The sequence below is a fragment of the Lepidochelys kempii genome, chromosome 1 (genome assembly GCF_965140265.1).
Source record: "Lepidochelys kempii isolate rLepKem1 chromosome 1, rLepKem1.hap2, whole genome shotgun sequence".
Lineage (NCBI taxonomy): Eukaryota > Metazoa > Chordata > Testudines > Cheloniidae > Lepidochelys > Lepidochelys kempii.
In genome coordinates, this window is record NC_133256.1 from 242,024,146 (window position 1) to 242,037,270 (window position 13,125).

At 47.6% G+C, this 13,125-nt stretch overlaps 1 protein-coding gene across 6 annotated transcripts in view; it reads left to right on the forward strand.

Annotated features, from left to right (window-relative positions):
* Positions 1 to 13,125, forward strand: part of SLC6A13 (solute carrier family 6 member 13) — a 58,059-nt gene that overhangs the window by 30,070 nt on the left and 14,864 nt on the right. The gene's annotated exons all lie outside the window — the stretch shown is intronic.

The window sequence follows — 13,125 nt, forward strand, 5'->3', positions numbered from 1 at the left end:
TCCTCCACGTTAAATCCTGGCTCCAGCTGAGCTGCTGTACCAGCCTTTGTGCGAAGGTGTCTCCAAAGGAGATTAAAGGGTGCCTGCCTGGAAAATAGGTCAGCGAAACCCTTCATAACCCCTTTAACTCTTTCCAGTCCTGGCCAAGCATTTTTTATTTTGAGTACAGATGCGTGAATGCACAGTGTGCGGGAGGGGATGACCTAGGGAGGCCATGCTGTAGCAAGCCCCTGATGCACTGCTCTGTGTATGGAGAATGGACTTTTTTGGATGTGAGGCAGCGTTCTCTAGTGGTTCCAGTCAGGGAGTCAGAGTCAGGACCTCCGGGTTCTGTGCTTGGTTCTGCCATTGATTCTCTCTGACCTTGAGCAGGTCATTTAGGCCAACATTTTCAAATCTGGGCGCATAAATGTGGAATCACGCAGTTAAATAAAAGCGGTCCTGATTTTCTGAGTCGGCGACTACACTCAAATCCTGCTGAAATCAGTGGCAGCCAGAGCTGCTCCGTACCTGTGCACATCAGGCCACTTTTAACTATGGGCCTAAACAATGATTTAGAAGCCTAGTGTCAGGCACCCATGTGTGAAAATGGGGGCCTTTCTCTCTCTGTTTATGTATCAGTTAAATGGAGGTGACAGTGACCTCCCTTGTAGTAAGGATGTTACGAGACTTAAGCTCTTTTGAGCTCCCTCCCCCAAGTGACTTAGGCCAGATCCACACTAGAAACGTGTGCCAGCATAGTAATGTCGGCTAGGGGGTGATTTTTTTTGACACTTTTATCCTGGTGAAAGTCAAAGTGTAGGCCCAGTTACCCTGGCAGAAAATTTCTTTTGCTTAGGGAACCTGTATAAGCTATACCAGGAAAAGCTGGTTTTGAGCTGGAATAAGCTGCACCTACACTATAGCTATACTGACCAACCCTTTCTGGTGTGTACTAGAAACACAACTGCCAGTGAAAATCAACTTATTTACATACATTTATTAATTGCACTTTTAATATTAATAAAGCACTTTGAAGTTCCCTGATAGAAAGTACTATGGAAACCCACATGTGGGAAAGTCCCGTAGAACTTACTAGGGATGAAATCCAGCAGGTGGGGAGGTCGTTTCCAGCCATACGTTGGATTTGGGAAGCTCCTCTTTTCATGACTGATGCTTCTCCTATATGAAAAATGTCCTATAGATTCAACAGAAAATGATCACCTTTCTATAGTGGTTTTTAATCATCCTGTAGAATTTAACAGAAAGGCTGTAAGTTTTAATTAAATTCTATAAGACTTTCACATGAGGGAAGGAATGGTCAATGTGTGTCGTAGGAAAGCCTCCACTTTGCAAGGACCGTGTGATTCCTGCTAGCCATTCTGATGCCCAGGCAGTTTGAGCAGGCTCTAATTGGCTCTAGAGGGCACTCCTGCAATATGTTGGTACTTGGAAAACTGCAAGTTTCTTTCCTGCCTCGCAAATCATTATAGAAAATAAAACCCATCCGTTCCAATCTGATCCTCGCAACCAGACGCCTCACTGATAGGCAAACGATACATCAGAAGAGTGGGGGATGATAACCCCTTACAAGTATTTGAAAGATGTCATTGCCGAGGAGGGAGGGGAATTGTTTTGGGTGATACCAAGGAGGATGTACAGTTGAGGCATGGTACAGTGGTCAGGGCATCGGATTGGTATTTAGAAGACCTTGGGTCTGTGACTGACTCTGCTACGTGATCTTGGGCAAGATTTTTAAATTCTCCAGCCTGTGTTATACAGGAGGCCAGACTAAATGATCTGATGGTCCTTCTGGGCTTAAATTTTATGGATCTATGACAGTCCCTGAAACCTTTCTGGCCTCAGTTCTCCCTCTGTAAAATACTTACATTTAAAACACCAAATATAATGGACTCCTTGTCGGCAAGCCAGCAACCAAGAAATAGTCACTGAAATAATTCCACAAAGATTTTTGGGTAATAAAGAATTCTGAGAGAATCTTGATCTTCCCCCGGACGATATGAAACCAGGACAAGGTAAAATTCACCAAACAAACTATTCATTTGGAATTATTTGACCAGCTGTAATAACCATTTTCTTTTTTGAAAAAGGAGTTGAGTATCCCAGCCATTATTGGGGCAGCATTAATTTAATCCCCTTCCTTATTTATTATTGATCCTATGTTATCTCTAAACCAGAAGGTCTCACTCTTTCACAGCAGGTGGCCCATTTCAATTGAGTGTCTCAAGGACATCTACTGATCACATAATTTCCCATATAACTGTTATGTGCGAAATTAATACTGGGAAATTCCTGATGTAATCTATTAGCCAAAGGCATAACAAGATCCATTGTTTTGAGCTGAAACTAGAAAATTCAGATGATAAGCAGGAGGACAGTCTAGATCAGTGGTTCTCAACCAGGAGCCTGGGGCCCACTGGAGGGCTGCGAGCTGGTTTCAGGGGTCCACCAAGCAGGGCCGGCATTAGACTTGCTGGGGCCCTGGGCAGAAAGACGAAGCCCTCCTGTATGGGGCTGAAGCTCGGGGCCCCAAACCCCACCGCTTGGGGCTGACACCGAAGCCTGAGCAACTAAGCTTTGTGGGGGCCCCCTATGGTGGGGGACCTCAGGAAATTGCCCTGATTGCTACCCCCTAATGTTGGTCCTGGCTTTTATATGCAGAAAATCAGTTGTTGTGACACAGGTGGACCGTGGAGTTTTTGTAGCATGTTGCGGGGGGGCCCTCAGGAAGAAAAAAAGGTCGAGAACCCCTGCTCTAGATTATGATGGTTGACCCTTTTAGGGATGAAATCCAGCTTCTAGCCTCAATGCCTATGAATCTATTCTGGCTCTCTCTCATGTGATTTAGCAGGTGCAAATAAGAAGGAGGAGCAGTTATCTTTCTGGACCAACAGCAAGGGTTCCAGAGACTGCAGTTTGAGAACCTGTGGTGTAGTGTTGGTTTCCCATTGACCTTTCTAAAAGCCCTCCCTAATCTCTCTGACCCTCTGGCTAGCAGGAACTCATTCTGCTTACATAAGAACTAATTAATTATGTTCCGTAGTGCTGAAAAGCCTCTGTTGGTGTTTGGGGCCCCTCTCTACTAAGCATTGTACAGACACATAGGAGGACATTGTGTAGGAAGAGCTTGCAGTCTGTGCTTCTGATTCTGCAGTGAGACCCACTTGGGGGAGCTCTTACAGCTGCCCAGAGTCCCAATGAACTTGATGAGACACGACATGGTTAAAATGTCTGCCCCCAAGGATCCAAGCAGGACAGGGGCTTAACTTGAGACAAGATGCAACAAGAACGTGTGAGAAACAAGAAGGCGGGTGAAAATTACAGTAATAAGCTCCCACGGTTACAGAGGCTAACAGTGAGCTCAAGCCTGGAAAGGGCTGAGACCTCTGGCCCTGACCCAGGAAGCACTTAGCTCCATGAGGAGTTCCACTGACTTCAGTGCAACTGCTTGGGCGCAAAGTTAAATATGTGTCAGTGCTTTCCCTGATCCAGAGAGCACCACCCATGGCAGGTTTGGGCCCTGTATGCCCAACTTGCTGGCTCTGAAGCATTTGTCTTTTTTTTAAACCTCTGTCTATTTCAGTTTTTTTAATAACCTCTGCCTAGTCGATTTTATTTTGTCAGACGGTTGCCTGTTTCTCTCCTTTTTTTTTTTTTTTTAAGAGACTGTCTCTGCATATTTCCCCCTCTCACATTTACATTTAATAATGGTACCAGTTTTGGTTTCCTTCTGTAAACTTTTGCCTGTTAGAAATAGCATTGATCTTTAGTACAAAAATCTTAGCTTAAACTGCTCTCTTACCCTAGGCCCCATCATGCACCATCCTCCCTCCAAACAGTGAGGTTGGCCTCTTTCCTTGCAGCCTGCCCAAACCCCTCTCTGCCAGCTGCAGTGCACAGATCAGGGGAGAGATTCCAGAGGATGTTACAGCAAAGGTGGCCTGGGGGAGAGAGGTTAGAGTGCCCTGGGGAAGCACCACCCTGGTGGATGAAGGGAGGTCAGAGAGAGTGGCCAATCAGGCGGGAGGGGGCATCTGCAGGGTTTGTTTCAGAACATGCCTTGTGCTGACATCACTGCTAGGAACAAAGGGCTGCGAAGGAATTTGACTATATGGCTGAGGGAGGAGGGAAGCATGGGGCTTTGTACCCATGGTGAGGGAAGGATTTGAATCCCCTTGCTTCAGTCTGGATTTGGGAGAGGCCCCAGCTAGGCCCCTCCCCACCACGCTGCTGCTGCTGTTACTGCTTGGGGAGCCTCGTTGCTTCATAGCCGGAGGGGGGAAGCGTGGTTGGAGCCAGCTAAATATTATTTGTTCCCCTTATTTATTTTTCCCGGCATGCCTTTAACTGACTCTGTACATTCTTGTTTGGTTGTCGCCTCCCCTGCCCCATTTCCATTTCTGAGAAAGAGAGAGAATATTGGTGGGTGTGTTTTGTTTTTGCTTCCCTGCCTCACACATGGAGGGCAGAGTGCTGGGGTGTGTATGTGTGCACAGATGATGTTTGTTTACGTGATGATCTGCTCTCTTCTGTGCACGTCTATGTCTAATAGTATCTCCAGGCATGTGCCTGCGTGGCCTCCTGATCTCTGCTCCCATGCACGTTGGTAGGGGCACACGGGACAGCATACATCTATCTGTATCCAGTGAAATGAGCCTGGCTTGTGGCCGCACTGGAGCGGTGTGCAAGTTGCTACCTGATTGCACTGAGCCTCTGCTTGCTCTCTTGCTTTGCGTCCCCAGGTTCTTCCCTGTCACCTGATGGGTGTGTGTCGGTCGGGTAATGGTTCAAAGGGATGCTACTTGCTCCTCTTCCCTGGCTTTTGCACCCTGCAGTCTAGATGGCTCTGGGCTGGGCTTCCTCTTGCAAGGGCCAGTTCCCCACTCCCCATCTCTTCTTGTTTTTGGACCTCCCTGCGCTATCCTAGTGGAATTATGTACAGCTGTGTTTATCTTGCTGCCCCCTCCGCACCGTTTCTCTTGAACCTCTCCAGTTTGTGCAACTGGGAACTAGTTCTGCTGGCCAGATCACTCCGCCTGGGGTGGCACCTCCATGCTGAGTTTGTCCACGGTGCTGACATCTAAGGAACAATTAGGGACGTTGTTTTTAATTCATCAAACAGCGGGAGGGGGCCGAGCAAAGAGAGGCTCTAGAACTCTGGCTCCCGGGCTGTGTAAACAAGGGGCAGGGAGTGGATTCCCTCCTCCCATCTCCTGTCTGCAAGCCGCTGTGCTTTGCAGTTTCAAACAAAAACCTATTTGCTTTCTTGTGGGGTTTAAAGCGTAGGTAAAGGAAAATGGCCCCTCTTTTGCTCAGTCCAGTGGTTGGAAAGTTCACAGAGGCCAAGAGCCCTCATTTCTCTGCATACACTGTGAAACGTGTATCTTATAGAACGCAGTGTTGTTTTCGCCGTGTTGGTCCCAGGATATTAGAGAGACAAGGTGGGTGAGGTAATATCTTTTATTGGACCAACTTCTGAGAGGCAGCACAGGCTAGAGCATGTGGCTGGTAGGCAGGAGCTTCCAAGCTCTGGTCCCATCTCTGATTTGCCTTAGTTTCTGGGGTACAAGTTGAGACACCCACGGCCTGGTATTCACAAAAGGAGGGGCAGGGAGTATGGTACCCTGGCTATGTTCTCTGCCACTGTCTGGCCAGGTTAAGAGTATATATCTGTGCAGCAAAGGAAAACCCTCAGCTGGCCCATGCCATGTAGACTTCCAGGCTCGGGCTGGAGCCTGAGCTCTGGGACCCTCCCATCTCACAGGGTCCTAGCCCCGGGTTCCAGGCCAGGTTAAGGGTATGTCTACACAACGGTGAAACAGCCCCGCAGCCTGAGGTCCGCGAGCCCAAGTTGGCTGGCATGGGCCAGCCATGGGTGTCTAGTTCCTGTGTAGACATACCCTTAACCTGGCCAGGCATGATGGGAAAAGTAAACGGGAGGTCCCTTTGAGAAGCTGCAGTAACTTATTCCGTGCCTTCCTCCCTCCCCTTGGAGTGAGAGGGCAACAGGGGAGGAATTGTGTGATTTCCCCCTCAGTTCTATTCCTGAGTGTTGCGTTGCACACCATGCATTGCTAAGGGCTGTGCCCAAAAGGCACACTGTAGCCCTTAGGCTGTGCTCTCTTTGGGGCTGGGGCCATGTCTTCCTATGTGTTTGTACAGCTGGCAGCACAATGGGGCCCTGAGCCTGAGTGGGGCCTTTGGGCGCTGTGCTTAATAATAACAGCGTAAATATTAATTGACTGAGCACCTCTGGAAATCAGGCCCTAGGTGCCTCAAGCAGAGCTCCCAAAAATCAGAGGCCCTGCTTGTAAATTTGGACTCAGGAGACTTGTTCAGTGTCTCACACTGTGTTAGTGGTGGTCAGAAATAGAGCCCAGGCCCATCTTCTACCTACCAGGCCATGCTGCAAAGCTGTGTGCACAGCCAGGCACTCTAGTGCCAGTGGCCTGTTCTCTCTACCAACGCCAATGGCCTTTGCTCTGCATGATCACTGGGGCAAGCAGGTTTTTGTTCCCACTAATGTTTGGGGCAAGGGGAAAAACTGGATTGTGAATGAAGGACAGAGATTCGTGGAGGGAATGATGCTATTTGCACTTCTCCTGTTTTTATAAAGTTTGTCATCCAGCCGGGGCAGATGTGTCACGCTGCCAGTTAGTCTTGTGGCACGGTGGCCACAGTACAGTCTTTCTAGCCCTCGGTGCTTCAGCTGTATGACGAGCATACATATGAGCCATTGCCATGTACAGGATGAGCTGAGGCAGCTGATGGTGTGCATCTCACTCTCCTGCTGCTGCTATGGAGCCTTGGCTAGCTGTGCTGCGAGCATCACAGGGCATGGGTAGCCTCTGGATGTCAGCAGCTCTCTGCAACAGAACAAGAAGGGAGAAGAGGCGAGAGGAAATTACGGGAGGCGAGTTCAGTAGAACAGATGAGCAAAGCAATTCTGCAGAGCGAGCCGGGGAGGTAGGGCCAGGGGACAGAGAGAAACAGTAGTTGTGCTGGAGGGGTAATGATGGTCAGTGTCTCATCATATCTCTCATTTTGGTGGTCTAAACCCTGCATTGTAGCCCTGGGACAGGGGGAGGCTGCTCTTGCACAAGGCATTTAGGGAGACTAGGCAGATGGGTGCAGGCACTGTTCCTACTCTGGAATCCACGAGCTGAGCAGGTGATGAAGATCTCTGCAGACATTTGCAAAGTGGCAACTTGGGAGGTAGGATGCTCCCAGCTTGCCTCTTCATTAAAAGCTTTATATCCCGCTATGGCTGATTGAGATGATGCATTGCCACCAGGAGAACTTCTTTGAATGCCCCATGTCTCCAGCTATGTCAATAAAGCAAGTTCACTAATTCAAAAGAAATGTTGGCAGCTCAGGCAACCAGTGAAAGGGGTTTTGGACTGTGTTCTCTGGTCCCACCCCAGAGTGGCTGGGTGCAGGGTTGCTGGAGAGGTGCAGAAATGCAGAGGTTTCTCCTCTGTCACTGCTGCCTCCTGTTTTTGTTTTCCTCTGACTAGGTCTTCTGTGGCCTAGTCCTCCAGCCGTGTCACTTAGAAGTTCATTCCCTTTGGGTATCCAAGTCCAGCTGTAGCTGGTCAGCCCCCAAGCTGGTATCACCAAAGTCCCTTTGCTGGCAGCAAAGTCTTTCCAAAGAATCACACTCTTCTTTAGCAGAGTAGCGGGTCCCAGGGCTTCTCTCTGGGCCTCTCACTAGAACAAACAAATTTAACACTATCAAAACATCTTTTGACCCTCTCAGGACTTGAGCCTCTCCTCTCTCTTGGGTTCCTCTTCAGCTCCTTGTTCGTTGTGTGGATCACTGGCCCTGGAGCCTGGCCCCTTGTTCCAGGGGCACGTTAGAGTGGTTAGTTCCACTCCTGTACCTCCGCGCTCCAGCCACAACCCAGCTCAACTATTCCCCTCAGCAGCCAGCCCCTAACTGTTGGGTTTCCTCTCTTTTTAAGTCCTATACTCAGCACAGATGTGGCAAGGCAGGCCTAATTAAACAGGGCTGGCTAGCCCCAGGATCTTGGCCCTTACAGGTATGTCCACGCTGCGCACTAACCAGAGGTTCTGACTCAGGTTTGAACCCAAGCCCCCATTCTGTCCACACACACATCAGTCTGACTCAGGTCAGCAAGCACTCAGGACCCATGTCGCAGGACCCTGGTGGGTCAGAGCCTGAGTCCCACTGTGACTTGGGTCTGAGCCCTGTCATTCTGCAATGTGGATGCAGGGAAAGGCTCTAGCAGCAGGCTAAAAATGAGCAGTATAGATGTGAGAGGCACTGCTCAGCTGTGTGGAGATACCCCGAGGTTCTAGCATGTCTTTACTCTGCTTGTCTAAGCACTGCCTTCCCATCTACTCTGATCTTTATACTTGTGCTAGGTGTGTGTGCAGTGCACGTACTCTACACGTTACCATATGTGTAGATGTAGCCATAGAGTTTAAGGCTAGAAGGGCCCACTGGATTATCTAGTCTGACCTCCTGCATATTACAGGCCACCAACACCACCTAGCACCTGAACAAATGAAATTAGACCAAAGTTTTACAGCCCCACAAGAGTCTAGACTATGATGTGCCATGGGCAGAGAATAGAGGACCTGAGGCCCCTGCAATGGCAGGCAAATGATTGTGAGATGTACCCAGATAATCCTGGCAAGTGACCAGCAGTCACATGCTGCAGAGGGAGGCGAAAACACCCTGAGGTCCCTGCCAATCTGACTAGGGGAAAAATTCCTTTCCAACTCCACATATGGCTTTCAATTATAGACCCTGAGCATGTGAGCAAGAACCAGCCAGCCAAGCACCTAAGAGAGAGAATGCTCGGTGCCATTTCAGGGCCCTGTCCCTCCTCTTCCAAAGTCCCATGTCCAACCATGGCCATCCCTGTGCTGTCAGAGGACTCTGGTAGCCATGATTGTTGTAGTCCATAGGGTCAGACCCTCTAGAGCAGTGGTGGGCAACCTGTGGTCTGAGGGCCGCATGCAGGGTAATCTGCTGGCGGGCTGCGAGACTGTTCGTTTACATTGGCCGTCTGCAGGCATGGCCGCCTGTAGCTCCCAGTGGCCGTGGTTCGCCGGTCCCAGAGAATGGGAGCTGTGGGAAGCGACGTGGACCACAGGGATGTGCTGGCTGCCGCTTCCCACAGTTCCCATTGGCCAGGAACGGCGAACTGCGGCCACTGGGAGCTCCAGGCGGCCGTGCCTGCGGACGGTCAATGTAAACAAACTGTCTCATGGCTCGCCAGCAGATTACCCTGATGGGCTGTAGGTTGCTCACCACTGCTCTAGAGGCTCAGCCAAGAGTTCCGGGAGCTGGCAAATGCCGAGTGGGGGTTACCTGTGCATTGGATGGTAATAGCATTTTGCTCTGAGACAGCTCCTTTTGTTATTTGTAAAGTGCTTTGAGATATTCCAAATGGAGGCACTATTTCAGTGCAAAATATTATTAAATTCCAGTACTTATAATAAATCAAACATAGCTGGGACAAGTAAGCAAGGAAGTGCCCTCTAATAGGTTATAACCTTTCTGACGAACTGTATCTCAGATGTTGGAGGCTGAAGTTGAAAACAGAGTGGGAGGTTACTTTGGTGAACAGGAATAAATAAAGCATAGAAGGAAAATGAATTAAATGAACTGGATCATTTAGAAGACTACATCCAATAATCAAATTAATATCCAGGTGGGCAGGGGTTTGGAGAATTCTGAACACCAAGATAAAGGGTACCATTCTCCTTGGGACTGAAGTCCAAGGAAGAGCTATACCCTCTTAAATTGGGTACAAAGAGCTCTTTCAGGTTCTCTTAGGTGGATTGATTTAAATGAAATGGAAGCCTCAATTTAAATCAGCAATGTTAATTGGCTATTTCATTTGTACTTCAGTTGTTTGCTAAAGACAGGTGCATTCTCATTGGTTTGTCTAACCATTATTTAGTTGTAAATCACCATATTTTAAGAGCTTTACACTAGATTTGGTACATATTTTTGCTACCTGGGATGGTACACTGTAACTATATACATTTATTTAAGCAATTATATAGCTTAATATTTTCAGATTCTTATTCTATATTTTTAAGTATGTTAGAAAATGGTGAATGATATATTTCTCAGGTTTCAGAGTAACAGCCGTGTTAGTCTGTATTTGCAAAAAAAAAAAAAAAAAAGGAGTACTTGTGGCACCTTAGAGACTAACCAATTTATTTGAGCATAAGCTTTCGTGAGCTACAGCTCACTTCATCGGATGCATACTGTGGAAAGTACAGAAGACGTGTTTATACACACAAACCATGAAAAAATGGGTGATTATCACTACAAAAGGTTTTCTCTCCCCCCACCCCACTCTCCTGCTGGTAATAGCTTATGTAAAGTGATCACTCTCCTTACAATGTGTATGATAATCAAGGTGGGCCATTTCCAGCACAAATCCAGGTTTTCTCCCCCCCCCAACACGCACCCAAACCCACTTTCCTGTTGGTAATAGCTTATCTAAAGTGATGACTCTCCTTACAATGTGTATGATGATCAAGGTGGACCATTTCCAGCACAAATCCAGGGTTTAACAAGAATGTCTGAGGAAGACGGGTGGTAGGAAAAAACAAGGGGAAATAGGTTACCTTGCATAATGACTTAGCCACTCCCAGTCTCTATTCAAGCCTAAGTTAATTGTATCCAATTTGCAAATGAATTCCAATTCAGCAGTCTCTCGCTGGAGTCTGGATTTGAAGTTTTTCTGTTGTAATATCGCAACTTTCATGTCTGTAATCGCGTGACCAGAGAGATTGAAGTGTTCTCTGACTGGTTTATGAATGTTATAATTCTTGACATCTGATTTGTGTCCATTTATTCTTTTACGGAGAGACTGTCCAGTTTGACCAATGTACATGGCAGAGGGACATTGCTGGCACGATGTCATATATCACATTGGTAGATGTGCAGGTGAACGAGCCTCTGATAGTGTGGCTGATGTTATTAGGCCCTGTGATGGTGTCCCCTGAATAGATATGTAGGCACAGTTGGCAATGGGCTTTGTTGCAAGGATAGGTCCCTGGGTTAGTGGTTCTGTTGTGTGGTATGTGGTTGCTGGTGTGTATTTGCTTCAGGTTGGGGGGCTGTCTGTAGGCAAGGACTGGCCTGTCTCTCAAGATTTGTGAGAGTGATGGGTCATCCTTCAGGATAGGTTGTAGATCCTTGATAATGCGTTGGAGGGGTTTTAGTTGGGGGCTGAAGGTGACGGCTAGTGGCGTTCTGTTATTTTCTTTGTTAGGCCTGTCCTGTAGTAGGTGACTTCTGGGAACTCTTCTGGCTCTATCAGTCTGTTTCTTCACTTCTGCAGGTGGGTATTGTAGTTGTAAGAATGCTTGATAGAGATCTTGTAGGTGTTTATCTCTGTCTGAGTGGTTGGAGCAAATGCGGTTGTATTGCAGAGCTTGGCTGTAGACAATGGATCGTGTGGTGTGGTCAGGGTAAAAGCTAGAGGCATGTAGGTAGGAATAGCGGTCAGTAGGTTTCCGGTATAGGGTGGTGTTTATGTGACCATTGTTTATTAGCACTGTAGTGTCCAGGAAGTGGATCTCTTGTGTGGACTGGACCAGGCTGAGGTTGATGGTGGGATGGAAATTGTTGAAATCATGGTGGAATTCCTCAAGGGCTTCTTTTCCATGGGTCCAGATGATGAATTATGTCATCAATATAGCACAAGTAGAGTAGGGGACGAGAGCTGAGGAAGCATTGTTCTAAGTCAGCCATAAAAATGTTGGCATTCTGTGGGGCCATGCGGGTACCCATAGCAGTGCCGCTGATTTGAAGGTATACATTGTCCCCAAATGTAAAATAGTTATGGATAAGAGCAAAGTCACAAAGTTCAGCCACCAGGTTAGCCGTGGCATTATCGGGGATAGTGTTCTTGATGGCTTGTAGTCCATCTTTGTGTGGAATGTTGGTGTAGAGGGCTTCTGTCAAGGTTCCTCCCCCACTCTGAACTCTAGGGTACAGATGTGGGGACCTGCATGAAAAACCTCCTAAGCTTATCTTTACCAGCTTAGGTCAAAACTTCCCCAAGGTACAAAATATTCCACCCGTTGTCCTTGGACTGGCCGCTACCACCACCAAACTAATACTGGTTACTGGGGAAGAGCTGTTTGGACGCGTCCTTCCCCCCAAAATACTTCCCAAAACCTTGCACCCCACTTCCTGGACAAGGTTTGGTAAAAAGCCTCACCAATTTGCCTAGGTGATTACAGACCCAGACCCTTGGATCTTAAGAACAATGAACAATCCTCCCAACACTTGCACCCCCCCCTTTCCTGGGAAATGTTGGATAAAAAGCCTCACCAATTTGCATAGGTGACCACAGACCCAAACCCTTGGATCTGAGAACAATGAAAAAGCATTCAGTTTTTTACAAGAAGACTTTTAATAAAAAATAGAAGTAAATAGAAAGAAAGAAATCCCCCCTGTAAAATCAGGATGGTAGATATCTTACAGGGTAATTAGATTCAAAAACATAGAGAACCCCTCTAGGCAAAACCTGAAGTTACAAAAAAGATACAGACAGAAATAGTTATTCTATTCAGCACAATTCTTTTCTCAGCCATTTAAAGAAATCATAATCTAACACATACCTAGCTAGATTACTTACTAAAAGTTCTAAGACTCCATTCCTGGTCTATCCCCGGTAAAGACCAGCATATAGACAGACACAGACCCTTTGTTTCTCTCCCTCCTCCCAGCTTTTGAAAGTATCTTGTCTCCTCATTGGTCATTTTGGTCAGGTGCCAGCGAGGTTACCTTTAGCTTCTTAACCCTTTACAGGTGAGAGGAGCTTTCCCCTGGCCAGGAGGGATTTCAAAGGGGTTTACCCTTCCCTTTATATTTATGACAGCTTCTACATTCATAGTGGCCAGGATGGTGTTATCAGGAAGATCACCGATGGATTGTAGTTTCCTCAGGAAGTCAGTGGTGTCTCGAAGGTAGCTGGAAGTGCTGGTAGCATAGGGCCTGAGGAGGGAGTCTACATAGCCAGACAATCCTGCTGTCAGGGTGCCAATGCCTGAGATGATGGGGCATCCAGGATTTCCAGGTTTATGGATCTTGGGTAGTAGATAGAATATCCCAGGTCGGGG